The sequence below is a fragment of the Elaeis guineensis genome, chromosome 3 (assembly GCF_000442705.2).
Source record: "Elaeis guineensis isolate ETL-2024a chromosome 3, EG11, whole genome shotgun sequence".
Taxonomy (NCBI): Eukaryota; Viridiplantae; Streptophyta; class Magnoliopsida; order Arecales; family Arecaceae; genus Elaeis; species Elaeis guineensis.
This window is the reverse complement of record NC_025995.2, coordinates 118,596,350-118,611,698: the sequence shown is the minus strand read 5'-3', so window position 1 is coordinate 118,611,698 and position 15,349 is coordinate 118,596,350.

The following is a 15,349-nucleotide window of genomic DNA, read 5'->3' as shown; positions in this document are numbered from 1 at the left end:
GGGGAAACGGGGGCTGCTTTGTCCTTTTGTTTCTTCCGACTTGAATTCTGTTTTTCGCTCTCAACTAAGATATGCGTGGTTGCTGATATCCTATCATGAGTGAGATTTTAATTGGGGAATGCGACATCTAGCTCCACTGCACTAACCTCCTCCCATCTGCTCACCTTCTCCTCGCATATATACTTCTATTATCTCAAATGGTTATGAGTACTTGTGACACAAGATAAGGCAGCTCCCATGGGATTCCTGCCCTCCATCTCCCCCAAATCTTGCCTTACTTATGTTGATATTGGGATGGTGCTCTAGGCATTCTAAGGTGACATTTATTCACCCCTCCTTCAAGTCATGGCCTCTATCTCCTCAAATGCGATGCTGACGTGCTGCTCGATCTCCATCACACGGTTGGGCTCTTGCCCTGCTCATCTGACTCGAGTGCTGCATGCGATTTTCTGATCACATTGCCTGCCGGGGGGGTTCACTTTCACCACCTCCAAAGGGTCCTTCTGTGATTCTCTCTTTGATCTCAGAGAGCCTAATCAAAGGTACGACAGAAGATTGAGGTCCACACAAGCTCTAATTGCACCCACTCGGTTTGTTGCGGCAGTGGCAATGACATGTCGCTATTGAATACCGACACCCTTGATGCTGCATCACTATTGCAGAAACCGCCATACGATATTATTGTGTACTGCCAAACTATTTCTCTTTCGCTTAACCCATCAATGGGACCATCTTCCTCATCTCCATTCGTCAAACTTACTCATACGAGTGCTTTAGCTACCTTGTCCCCAAAGTGCATGATTTGGAACAATGATTCGAGATTTTCACTAGGACAACAATAATTTCCAAAGTTCATTGGAACGATCAAAAACGGTATCATGTCAAACTGCCTATGTGTATATTTACACTACATCTTAACAACCCAGAAAGCATCCACGAGCAGGCACCACATAAATCGAGTTGGATAAAGTTAAGCAAGCGAAGCCACATGATCTGTACTAGGTTTGATGGAGTTTCGTCATAATAAATTCTATAAGTATAGAGGTCCACCATAAGTATAGAGGAATGGACCGAAGGAGAAAGATTTGGCTATAGTATTAGTAAGAAGGTCAAAAGATTAAGATGGCTATGGTCAACCACATGGACAGATGAATCGGCCTTAAGGATATTACAAGATAGAGAAGATCGTATTGCAAAGATGACCAGCACAGGCCAAAGGTAGATTAATGATGGATCAAAAATGATAGAGTATCAGTCTAACAATTAACACAAACTGACCATCCTAAGGGGAAGACAACTAACACCAATTACAAAAATCGTTCGGAGTCGAGAACGTTGATAACAACTATTGGAGGAATAGCTATTATGTATTAGTATAAATTGTCAATCTGTACTCTATACGAGAGATCCTTTGGCAATCAATCCAATGAATTTTTATCTTTTAGCTTAATTTTAATCTATCTTTTTTCTTTTTAGAAGTGGATGTAACCTAGTCTTCTACTGTAGTCCAGGGTTACACTGCAAATCCACCTTCAAATTACAGTGCGATGGTGACAAAACTTCTTTAAGTTCAAGATATATATCTGGATTCAGGCAATTCTCTATTGATTTCAATCATCATCTTTCCAGCTAATCAAATACCAATGGCATCACTACAAGAATTCCGACTATTAATGATGGCTATTTGCTGTTGCTAATAGTCCAGCTGCTATCGCTAACACTATGGATAGCATCCAGGAGGCTTTGAGGTCACTGGCTCAGAAATATCTGCATGACCTCCTCCATATGAGCATCGCTTTAGATCTGGGATGTCGAGGTTTATGAGGACGTCAAAGGATATCAAGCCGATGGAGGGTCAAAGTTGTAGCCGAATCCTATGATCCGGCTCCTACTCATCCCACAAATGGCGCTGAGCCATCCCTCAAGGTCGAGGGGGACTGAGAAGATGGGTCATCACCATACCTCTCAGCAACATACTTCGCATAACGTGTTTACACAGTTCAGAAATACGTTAGTTCTAATATAAAAATTAAATCCTATAAAGACTTAATTAGTAAATAAAATTTGAAGTTTTTATCGTGATCTGTCATGATGTAGAATCTAAATAGTCACCAGTCCTACTAGATTGGTATGTGGCCTCTCACAATTGCAGCTGGTCTGGTGGATGATCCAGTTGCCGTGTTTACAATAAGTATATAATAAAATTAAATTAATTAAAATATATATAAAATTTTTTTTACAGTTCTAGTGAAGAGTTTTGGTATAGATTTTTTACTAATATGTCGGTCAAAATATGTGTGTCGATCGAGCCACCCGTGTGCCTAATCGGATCCTACTGGACGGTTCAATTCCGTCGGACCCTCTGCCACCTATCGAAGTACTCCTCGCTACTCCACTGATCACAGGGGGCCTGCCCCATATGTCTGCACACATCCATTGATCCGTGAAAAAATCTCCTATCTGATGGTGATTGAGAATCGATATGCTGGATGGCGGACTGCCTGAGGCTATAGAGGTCATCTCGGAACCTCTGTGTGGCCACCTCCTCGAAGGTCCGATGGCCAGCCTCCTCGTCCTGGGGAGTCTCGAATCGATAATACTCCTGTAAGATAAAAACAAGCATATATTAATATATAATTAAAATATCAATATATAGATAATTAAAAATTAAATTAATTTTGACTTACCAGAAATATCTCCTAGGTTGCATCACAAGCTTCCAATGGCCAACTCGAAAACTCGTTCACCAGTCTCAGCATCAATCGACGTATAATCTCGGTAACTACATGAGATGCAGAAGGTTCTCTGAATGTACTGTAAAATTGATTTTGAAAAAAAAAATGTTAACTCTAAAATTACTAAATTCTAAAAATATTAATTGAGCATGTAGTACTTACTAGTAGCTCAGGATATGGATGATCTCCCTATCCTCTGATCGAGTCGGAGGTGCCGCGAGCCGGGCGGATCTTCGACCACGGCACTATGTCTGAGAGCCAGCAGTCACTACTGTATGCGACTGTAGGGTCACAGGTGACCCCCTATCCTCTGAACCTGAGCACAAAATATCTAATATAAAGAACATTATATTAGTTAACAAATAATAAAATATCATAAATAAAAATATATCAATTAAGTGTTAGAGCTTACTGTCCGATGAAAGAGGTGTAAAATCATGCGAGCTCGCCACATGATCGCTCTCTCCTCGAGAGCTTTGTCCTCGACTGGTATGGCCCAATCTCTCGAAAATATAATGTATGCTTTTTGAAAATAAAAATAAATAGATTCATCAAATTAATTATACAATTATAGACGGTAATGCAAGATTTAAAATGATGCAAGACAAGTAATTAAAATGATTCAAGAATTATATACTTAGTACTACTCATCAATCTCTTCAAATGTTTGCTATCCTTCGAAATCTTCTTCTGGTTCTTCCTCTTCTTCCACCTCTTCCTCTTCTTCCATCTCTTTTGATCTTCTTCTTCCTCTTCTTCTCCTTTTTGAGGAAGATTGTCTTTTAAAACAATCTCAGTTAGATCTACCTTCTCATATTGGTTATCTTCACATAGGAGAATTTCTGAAGCATCCAATTTCACATCATCAAATGATTGATGAACTTCTATTGTCTCATTATCTTGAAAATATTCTGGTAATTAGGGCTCTTCTTCTTCTTTGAGCAAGTAATGAACGGCTCGAGACTTAATTCTGCATACAGCCCATCAATCTTTCTTTCCTTTTTTTCTTGATGAAAAAAGAGTATAATACACTTGAGCAGCTTATGCAGCTAGTACAAATGGCTCATTGACATAAGCTTTTGATCTATGTTTGATTTTAATAAGCCCATTCCATTGATCAATTTTATACCATTGTCGGTATCGAACCATTGGCACTTAACTAGAATGATACTATTACCTCCAATATAGCTCATCTTAATCACTTCTTCGAGGATTCTATAGTAGTTATTCTCTACCTTATCTTTCCATCAGTTGCCTTTTATACATACACCACTGTTCATTGTGCTTTTATAATTTTCATATTGCTGGGTGTGAAATTTAAAACCATTTATGTTACAGCCATTATAGCATGTCACATATTTTTCAGGCCCATAACCTAATGATCTCAGCTTCGTTAGTATAGATTCACTCTCTTGAATGACTTACGTATTATAAAAAAAATAAATTAAAAAAATTAAAATATATAAAATGATAATGGATGCTTACCAATTGACAAAACTAATATGCAAAATTTTTTGAGCGCTGTGTTAATATTCCTTCATCACTTATACTTGAATTTTTTTCTTTCAGCATCTCATCATATTACCTAAACATACATAAGATAAGTATACTGAAATAAGTCATTAAAGAGTTGAGATTATGATGGATACTTACAAGACATATGGGTTAACCTCTGTAAAGTTTAGCAAAATATATGTCTCTGTATGTCAAAGTTCAGTATCGAAAAAAATCTGACAAACCTCGTATCCAAATTCTCGAGCAAGATAGGCAAATATGAGATCTCCCACTCTGATCCCTCAGCACCACAGTCATTATTTCGACCCACTTGAGTCAGTTTGGTCTGCACACTGGGATTAAAATGACGTCGATTGAAATTTGAAATCTCTTTTATTATATAAGCCTCCATAATAGAATCTTCGACTCTGACCTTATTTTTTACTTTCTTCTTGAGACTGTGTATGTATCTTTCAAATAGATACATCCACCTGTACTGCACTAGACCCCCCACCCTAGCTTCATACACCAGATGAATTACATGGTGCACCATGGAGTCAAAGAAGCTGGGAGAAAATATCTTCTCCAACTTACATATGGTCTCTATACTGCTAGCCTCAAGATTGAAAATGTGATCGATGGATAGTTCGGTAGCACAAATGTCTCTAAATAAAAGGCTAAGCTCGATCAAAAAATTTCATATGGAGTTGGAAAAAAGATCACACCAAGTCAATGGAAGTAATCGTTGCATGAATATATGCCAGTCATGGCTCTTTAACCCATGAAACTTGTAATCTTTGATATTGATGTATTGAGCTAGATTACTTGCATAATCATTTAAAAATTTAAGGCTCTTACACCATTAGCAAACATCCTTCAGCTGCTCTCTTGTTAAGGTATAAGATGCTTTCGATTTCAAAAATTTTTTATGTAACACCTCAACCAGCTCTAATAGAGGACGCTTACATATGTTCTTTATATCTACTCGAGCCTTGAAATTGTCCTTCATCTTATCCTTGACATCCATAACAGTATAAAAAATATTATCAAATATATTTTTTTGATATGCATGACGTCAAAGTTATGACGAATCAAATTGGTGACCAGTAGGGTAATTCCTAGAAGATGCTTCGCTTCATCTAGTGATGAGTTATACCGAACCTCTGAGACTTCTGCTTGTCAAATTCAATGCCAAATAGAACTTTGTCCAATTGGGATATCCTCTGAAATACTTCTATATCATGAGGTGTTAGGGCACATGATCCTTCTCTATCTTATTCCTTCTGAAGCTGTCCCGCTGCTTTCAAAAAGGATGATACTCGGAGAAGAATTGACGATGATAATCGAACTAGCAGGGATTACGATCATGCTCAAGCTGAAATAATTTTGTAATCTCCATGTAATAGGGATATGCTAGCTTTCTATACAGAAAAATCGCTAATGGTCCACATCAACACAGTCTTCATTATAAAATTTTACTTTTTCGATGCATCAAAAGTATGAATGCCATCGGATTACAATAATTTTAGCTCATCAACAAGAGATCTTAGATATACATCAATACTTCTACCAAGATGTCATGATTCAAAAATGACTAATGTAAGAAAGATATTATATTCTTTCATGCACATCTCAGATGACAGATTGTATAAAGTGATAAAGACTGACCAACATGAATAAGGAGCCGCTGCATGACCGAACGGTGTAAAACCATCCATAAATAGATCCAGTCAGATATTATGTAATTCCTAAGTAAATAAAGGATAATAAGCATCAAATTGCTTTCATACCTCGCTGTCCGATAGAAGACATATCATATCGGGATGCTTGCACGATCCTTATATGTGCCATCTCATCTGTCTGACAGTACTCTTGGACAAGTAGAGCCTTTGAAGTTTTGGAGTGAGAGGAAGATATTGAAGAACCTTGTATAGTATGTCCTTCTGATTCCTACCATCTTGCCTCGACTTAAATTAGCTTGTACCACATACGCCGCATGACCTCTTCTATTGATCCTTCTTATAGAAAAATATGCAACCATTACAACAGGCATCAATATTCTTATATCCCATACCTAACCCTTTCATCATTTTCTTCGAAGCATAGAAGCTCCCAACAAACTTTTCATCATTCGATAGTATTTTATTTATTATTACTACCATCCTATCATAACAATTGACTATCATATTAAACTTGACCTTCAAGTTTAACAAATCTGACATAGCTGATAGTACAGTGTGTGTTTCACATTCCAACCATAGTTGTTCATCAGCATCTTTCAGCATACGATAGAAATCATCACTGCCAGCTTTTGGATCGTTCTCCACATCTCATTTAAATTCAGGACCAACCATATCCATAATCATGTCCACCATTCTATCTGTGTCCATATTCTGTTCGGTTCTAACCCTTGCAACTTTCTCTCATGTCTCTTCATGCAAGTACCAATGCTTATAGTTGGACATAAATTCACTCTTATACAAATAGACAGTAATTATATCCCTGTTAAATATTTTTCTATTGCCACATCTGTTACAAAGGCAACGAGCCCGTCCTTGATGTAAGAGTGCCGCATTCTCAAAAATAAAATCGCAGAAGTACTCTACACCCTCTCTGTATTCAGCAGAAATCTCTCCATTGACTACTCGACGGTCCATGACAGACTATCTAAGAATTTGCATATATATAAATACAAGACAATTGCTAAATACTATTTTATCATTCAAAATGGCTTACATAGCAAATGCATCCTATCATCAACTAATAAGTAAAGATAGGTTCTATCCCATTCAGAAAATGCACTAATTCTATAGATCCATTATAGTAATCAAATGATATGCAAAAGGGGTCGAAAAAAATTTTGACAGTATTTTTCTACAGTTCTTCCATGTGGAGAGAGCAAAAGAAAAATATTATCCGAAGTTTTTTTCAAACCCTCAGCATACCATTTGATTACTAATAACCTATAGAATTACTTACATTTCTCAAACTGTTTATAATGGATGATCAATTGACCAAGGTACATAATTCTTTCATCCATATAAAAATAAATAAATATACGAATGCACTAGAATATGTACATCAATCAACTGACGGGTCTATTCCTCCATGTAATATAAATTTTATTAAAATTAACACATAATTAATGCTGTCCGACACCTTCCATCGGTCTGAGTGCATTGAGCATGCGAGGGCTAGATGCCTTGGACGCCAGCTGTGATCCGAGGCCCGAATATGCAGGACATGCTCAAACCCCATGTTTGTAATTAATGCTATCCGATATCTTTCCTCAATTCGAGCACTCTGCATGCCTAGACCCAAGTCCTGTATATTTAATTAATTAATTAATTAATTAACTAATTAAGTAAATCAATATTTAATTAACTTTTTGTGATGGTACTCTTGTTGTCACTAATGCTGTCACTAATAGTAGACAACATTAGCCATCGCTAATACTCACAGCATTGATACGGGGACGGATCACGGGACAGGAGCGGTGGGGCACGGTCGAGGTGACTAGCTCGGGGCCGCAGGCTAGGGGTGGTGGGGTCGGAGTGTGGGCCGTAGGCTAGGGTTGGTGGGGTCGGGGTGGGGGCCATAGGGCCGAGGCGGGGGCTAGGGGGCCGACGGAGTCGGGCCATGGGCTGAGAGCAACAAGGCAGGGGCAGGGCCGCATGTTAGGGGCCGCATGCCTCAGGGACAGTGGGACAGGGGCTGTGGGGCCGGCGAAGTCAATTCGAGGTCGGATCAATGCAAGGATGGGGTCGGCGAGGTCAGCTCGAGGTCGAATCGATGCGGGGATGGGGCCAACAGGGTCGTAGCGACTGCAGGACGTCGAAGAGGGGGGTTGGGGGGTGAGAACATCGGAGAGGAAGGTTGGGGGGCGAAAATGGAAGAGAATGAGCAAGGAGGGAGAAATATTTTGATTTTATAAAAGACTATTAGCGATGGCAAACTTGTCGTCGCTAATATCGTCGGTGATGGTATTAGCGACAAAAATTTCGATCACTAAAAATAAAAATCTATCGCTATTTTTTTAAATTTTAAAAATATTTTTTTTAAAATTATTAGCGACGGTATGGCTTTCGTCATTAATAAATTAGCCATCGCAAATACTATAGCTAATGCTATCGCTAATAATATTTTTCATTAGTGACAGGATTAGCAATCGCTAAAAAAATTTTGATCGTTAATAGCTATATTAGTGATGGAAACATTGTTGTCGCTAAAAACCATCGCTAATAACCTCTCCACACCTTCCCAAATATCCAAATGTGGTCTAATTTTGAAATTTAAAGTTCATCTTCACCGTTCATTACCTAAATAATTATTGTTAGAATGTTGTCATAAAAAATTACTTCAATCTGACAGTCCAACCTATATCGATCAATAAAATTTGATTTTGATAATCACGAATGACCACATGATGATCTGATAGATAGAGACCATCAATGGATTCAAAAATTTACAACAATAATTTTGATAATTTTTATAGCATACTAGCAAATTTTACTTCAATCAGACATCATCATCATGATCAATTTAGTATGAAATAATTTTGATTATTAAATAAAAAATAAGTGATCAAAAGGTTAAACAACATCTTATTATGATAATTTTTTAGATAAATGATCTTTGCTACTACTTTAATCATTTGTACGGTAGTAATCATAAAATCTAAACTACACATATATGAACCATCTACATTAGGTAGATCTTACAAAAGCACGAGTATAATTACTTAAGGATTTTAAGAATAAGTATCAAAAGACATATAATTTTGGATTGTTCATATATACGTATTTTGAGTTTTATGATCACCACCATATAAATGATCAAAATAGTAGTATAGTTCATTTATTTAAAAAATCTTCTTATAATCAGATACTGTTTGACCTTTTGATCACTCATTTTTCATTTAACAGTCTAAATCATTCTGTACTAAATTAACAATGATAATGATATCTGATTGAAATAAAATTTTGATAGCGTACTACAAATATCATCGAGATCATCATTGCAAATTTTTGAATCCGTTGGTTGTCTCTATCTATCAGATCATCACACGATCGTTTGTGATCGTCGAAGTCAAATTTTATTGATCGACATAGCTAGGGCTACCGGATCAAGATAATTTTTTGTGATGATATTCTAACGATAATTATTTAGATAATAAATAATAAAGATAGATTTTAAATTTTAAAATTATATCATATATCAAAAAAAATAAAAAAATTATATTCTGCATTGAGTATTAGCGACGTCTCTAATAATTTTAATAAATAATTTTTTTTATGATGATAAATACCGTCTCTAATAGTGCTGTCGCTAATCATTATTAGCGACAGCAATGCTGTTACTAATACCGTTTACACCATCAGTAAAACTAATATTAGTGACGATGAAAATACCGTCTCTAATAATCGTCGGTAAAATAATTATTAGCGACGGAATTATTATCGTCGGTAATGCCATCGCTAATAAATATATTAGTGATGGTAAATATACTGTCGTTAATGGCCATCGCTAACGATAAGAATGCCATTACTAATGGCCATCACTAATATCTTAATTTCTTGTAGTGCATATCTATACATACCAACCTCATTGTCGTTGATGACTTGGCACCTTTCTCCGCTAGCCAATAGATTTTCTTCGGACTCAAGCTCCTTAGCCCTCATCCAGATGGGATAAAAAGAATGCCAATAGCTTGCTACCATATTTTGATGCCACTCATTTGATCCTTTATTCACATCAAATCTTGTACACACTAACTAGTTTAGGGGTAAAGGCTCTCATCAATGTTCCTTTTACATCTTATTACTGTCCGTAGAACTTTTAGAGTTCATCCCACTCCCTCACATACAGAAACCCATCATTCTATTTACAGTGGCCATGGTGTAACATCGAGGAAATTTTGCTTCATGGCAAAAGAGAAATGTTTGGTGCAACCCTGATGTGGGACCGCCTGTTAGTTGATGAAGTCACATCCTACTAAATACTAAAAGAAGTGGTGAAGATAAACTTAAACAAGTGAAAAGAAAGATAAGGATAGGAATATGGATAGTTTAAACTAATAAAGATAATAATTCTAGTCTTGTTAAACCCAATAAGAGTTGCCTATATATATGCCCATTGCCCTCTATTTTTGTATGAAAAACATCTAAGGAGTAGTTTTAACACTGTGGATTCTTTTTCTCTTGTATTATTAGGATTTGGGTTCTATAATCTTGTTCTCATTGTCGAGAGAGAATAGAGAGAGATAGAGGTTGTTTTCTCTTTATAATTATTTTCTATTATGATCAATAAAAGATGCATATGGAGATCTTGCTCGAGGATGTAAGAACGATGTTCTATTATCCGAACCTTGTAAACTTTGTGTTCTTTCTCTACTTCTTTTCTGCTTTACTTTTCTTGTGGTTTATCTATTGTTTTAGTTTTCTATGCAAGATTCTTTGTTTTTAGTAATTAGTATCAGAGCCAAAAATTCATAAGAATATTTTGTGCAGTATAATAATGATAGCAAGAAAGAGCGCAACCAAGTTTGATATCCAATGCTTTGATAGGACAAACTTTATACTGTGGAAACTTAAGATGCATACGATGCTGGTGAAAGATAGTTGTGCGATCACCCTTCTTGATAAAAAAGATGTATAAACCAGAAGGAATGATAGATAAATAGTTCACAAAAAAAGATCAGATAGCTTTGGCAAATCTAGTTCTATTGTTGGAGGATATTATTCTTTTCAACATCAAGACAGAGACCATCACAAAAGAATTATGGGAGAAGCTGAAAAGTATCTATAAAGTGAAGTCATTGGTGAACAAGATATTTCTTAAATGATAGCTACACAATCTGAAGATGAAGGATGGAGCATCAGTTCAAGAGCATGTTAACCACTTCAATTGCTTAATCAATAAGCTTATGGCCTCTGATGTTAAATTTGATGATGAGAAAAAGCTAGCCTGTTATTTTGTTTTATGCCAGACTCTTGGGATAATCTGATCATGAATCTTAGCCATGTGAAGTCACTTGAGATGGAATCTACTGTAGCATCATTTATAACTAAAGAACTGAGGCATAAATCAAGTCTAAGTTCATCAACTGATGTGATAGACGTCCATGGAGAGAGATCATAGTGATAGAGAAAAGTCCAGATCGAAGTCCAAGGCAAAAAAAAAAGGTAAAGTGCTAGAGCTATGGTAAATCGAGGCACATGAAGAAGGATTGCAGACTAAAAAAGAGATGTGGAGAAGATAAGCTCGAGTCCAATAATCCTCAGAAAAATGTGGTAGATGCTGGTTCTACTGTATCTAAAGATAGAAATGCATTATCTGTTCAAGGGAGATCGGAGATACCCAATCAGCAGATTCTTGATTTGGGCGCATTGTTTCATATAACTCCTCACATGAAATGGTTTCATACTTATAGACCTTGTCAGGATAGTATTGTTTACATGAGAGACAACGGCAAGTGCTCTGTTATTAGAGTGAGATATGTGTGAATCAGAATGTTCGATGGATGTGTTCATATGATTTTAGATATCAAACATATCTCTGCACTCTGAAAGAGTCTTATGTCTTTGGGGATATTTGATAAGCATGGTATGAAATTCATCAGAGAAAAGTGTCAATTGAAAGTTATCAAAGATCGCATGGTGGTGGTGAAGGGAGAGTTGGTCGAAGAAGCCATTATTGCTAGCACTAAGTTAGAGTCTTTACCATCTGGCATAAGCATTTGGGATACACGGGCAAGCGCGGGTCTCAAATACTTTTTGATGGTGATTTTCTTCCTAGTTCTAAGTCTATCTTTTTGAATTTCTATTAAGATTGTTTGCTTGGAAAGCAGTATAGACTTTCTTTCTCTGTCTTATATAGAAACAATATTTTGTTGTCTGAACCTTGTAAACTCTTCATGTTCTCTCTATTTTTCTCTGCTTTACTTTTCTAATAGTTTATCCATTGTTTTAGTTTTCTATGTAAGATCCTTTATTTCTAACATTGCCAAGTGAAATACTTGCTATCATGTTAGCATTCTACGTTAAGGATGCTAAGGACTCTTCATTCGCTAACTAGATCTTGCATAATGTTTTTTTAGATGATTACAATATAAAGTCTGTAGAGGTTTACCATGAACCCAATCTTGTGTTTGTGAAATTGCAAGCTAAACTTTATAGGAAATCTACAACTTTAAGCCTTTTTATCTTGTTGGAGATGAAGAGCAACCAAATGACAGCAAAAACTCATGCATGTACTCTTTCCTAAAATCTTAAAAGCAATGCTTAGTTAAGAGAACGTTGCTTGTAAAGCCAAGATTTCAATTCATGGAGAAACAACTGCAATCTAGGACTGGGGGTGTGATAACCCGGCCCAATTGGGCCCAAAACCAGCTCAAAGCCCACCAGGAAAAAAAAAAAAAAAATCGAGGACGAAGACTCCCAACGGGAGTCTTCTTCTTCCCTAAGTCCGATCAGGAGAAGAACTCCCCGGGGCCATCGAAAACCCCTGGTAAGAGCCCTATAAATCCCCTTCTCCCCCTCAAAAGCCAGCCTCGACCAGCCGTGAGATCTCCCTCTTCCTTCTTCCGAAATTCTCCATTGAAGCTCCCGACCCTGTTCTTGTGTTCACCTCAATTTCTCGTCGGAAACCTCACCGAAGTCGAAGGTAAGCCCCGGCCCTCCTTCCTCTCTTCCTTCCCCTCCTTCCCATGGCTTCGTGCACCCTCGCCGGCCGTCGGGTTCGTCAGAAAATCCACAAAGAGCCAAGATCATATTTTGCTCTGTTCGGCCGAGCCATCTCCCTCCCTTTTTCGGCCACCAGCGCCACCGTCCATGGCGCCGCACCCCTAGGTTTGGACCCCCACCCCTCTACCTATCTTCCCGAAGGTCATGGCCGCCGGTGATCGGCCAATGACCGGAGAAAATTCAAGGAAAGGGGCGGTCCCCTGTTTTTCCATTTTTTTTCTAACTTCCCACTGGCCGAACCTCGCCACCGGCCATCTCCGGCTCCATCGCCGTCGGTCGCCGCTGCCGGACCACCGATCGTGCCGCCACAGCCCGTCGGACCACGGGCAACGTCCCTCTAGTCCTCCCTGTTCCGGCCAAAGAAGGCCACGGGGGGAAAAAGAAAAAGAAAAGAAAAAGGAAAAAAAAAAGAAAAAGAAAAGAAAAGGAAAAGAAAAAGAAAAAGAAAAAGAAAAAGAAAAGAAAAGAAAATACAAAATAGAAAAATTTCTCTCTCCCCTCTTTCTCAATATTGATTCAGAGCATCTAAATCCAAAAGCAAGTACTAACCCGAATCTCAACATTCAAAAATAACTACAAATTCATGATTATAAATAAATTAAACTTCTGTTGCCTAATTTTTCAGCTTGCTATGCCGATCTTCAAGCTTGGATTCTTTTTTGCCGATCCTAACCTTATTTTTCTGTTCAAACAAAAAGAAAACAAAAAGAATATGAGCTACACTAGCCCAATAAGTAGAACTTGCACTTCCTTATCGGATCAAGCATAAATTTTTCATGATAATGCAATATTTAGAAAAGAACAGATAATACAAAATAAAGCATTTCATAGAGCATATAACAAAACAAGTTATAAACTCATCATGCATGCATAAATCATGTATATTTCACAATCATGAATCGTAAATCATTTTCATCATGAATTCATGTCATGTTTCAAAATATAGCTCACAGACATTCGTGCTAAGGTCACTATTATACCCGTGACAGGGCCATATTTCTTAATCGACAGAGTTCTTAATTCATGTGCCAACTTTATACCCGCTGGCAGGGCCATGTTTCGTGTGGATGCTAGCTCAGGATGTCGACCTTCCGAAGGGATTCATTCATAGCCATCTGAGAGCCTTTAAAATCTTTATATCTTTTTCTTAAAGCATACATATATATAGACAGAAAAATAATGAAATTCATGCTTCATAATCATGCTATTTTCATAAGACATATTCATGAAATCAATGCTCATAATAAAACATGCTTTTTCATATCACATATGTCGATCCTTATTTTATGAAAAATTATGATTTCATCAATAGCAATTCTTTGCATAAAAACATGATCATTTAAAAATAAATAAGGAGCATAGGATCTACTTACCTCGTTCATCTTAGATCTTCGGACTTCGTTAGAAAAATCAGCTAATCCTATTTAAAATATCAAATCATTATCAAATTCTATTCCATAAATATAATAAGATTAAATCATAAGGAAAGAGGATCGTTGACCGGATGTGTCGGACCATACAGATACCAGGGCAATTTAGGATCTTTTATCTGAGAGTCAGATTCAAGTGACTTGATCAAGAAATCGTGAGGCACAGATCGAATTAAAGTCAAGATCAATCAATAGGGTTCTTTAATAATAAATTTGAAAGATCTTTGATACGATCAGATGAGGTTGACATACAGCTCGGATATCAAAGCAACTTCAGATCATCTTGTTAGAGTCAATATGAGCTTCTAAAAGATAAAGGCATGACTCGATACAGGATTCATAGACCTTTTTTTAGAGAGAGAAAGTCGATCATGAAAGAGAAAGTAGAGAGAGAAAGTGGAGAGAGAATCTTCGTATCCTTTAAAAGTGGCAATCATAATTGAGATCATCAGAGATCATATCAAGGTGACTTATTAATATAGATTGACCATGATTGATTTTATCAATTTCGAAAAAGAATCGGATCGGAATCCGATCTACTGCACGAATTTCGGAGCAGTCCCAGATCATCATATTTTCATCTCAAGTTTATCCTAGGGTCTGTGATGTAATCAGAGAGAGAAAATGACCCTAGAGAGACGAAATCCATAATGAGAGAGAAAGGTCTAGAGAGAGAAAATAAGAAGAAAATCTAGAGAGAAAAATATAGAGAGAAAGTAGAGAGAGAAAGTCCAATTTTAGAGAGAGAAAGACTTTAGAGAGAGATGAGAAAAATTTCTCTCACATGTATTTATTATTATTATTATTATTATTAATATATATATATTTCTTTTTCTTTTTCTTTTTCTTTTTTTTTAGAGAGAGAAAATAGAGAGAGAGAAGAGAGGGAGAAAGAGGGGAGAGAGGAAATTTTAGATGCTCTGAATCAATATTGATTCGATTATTT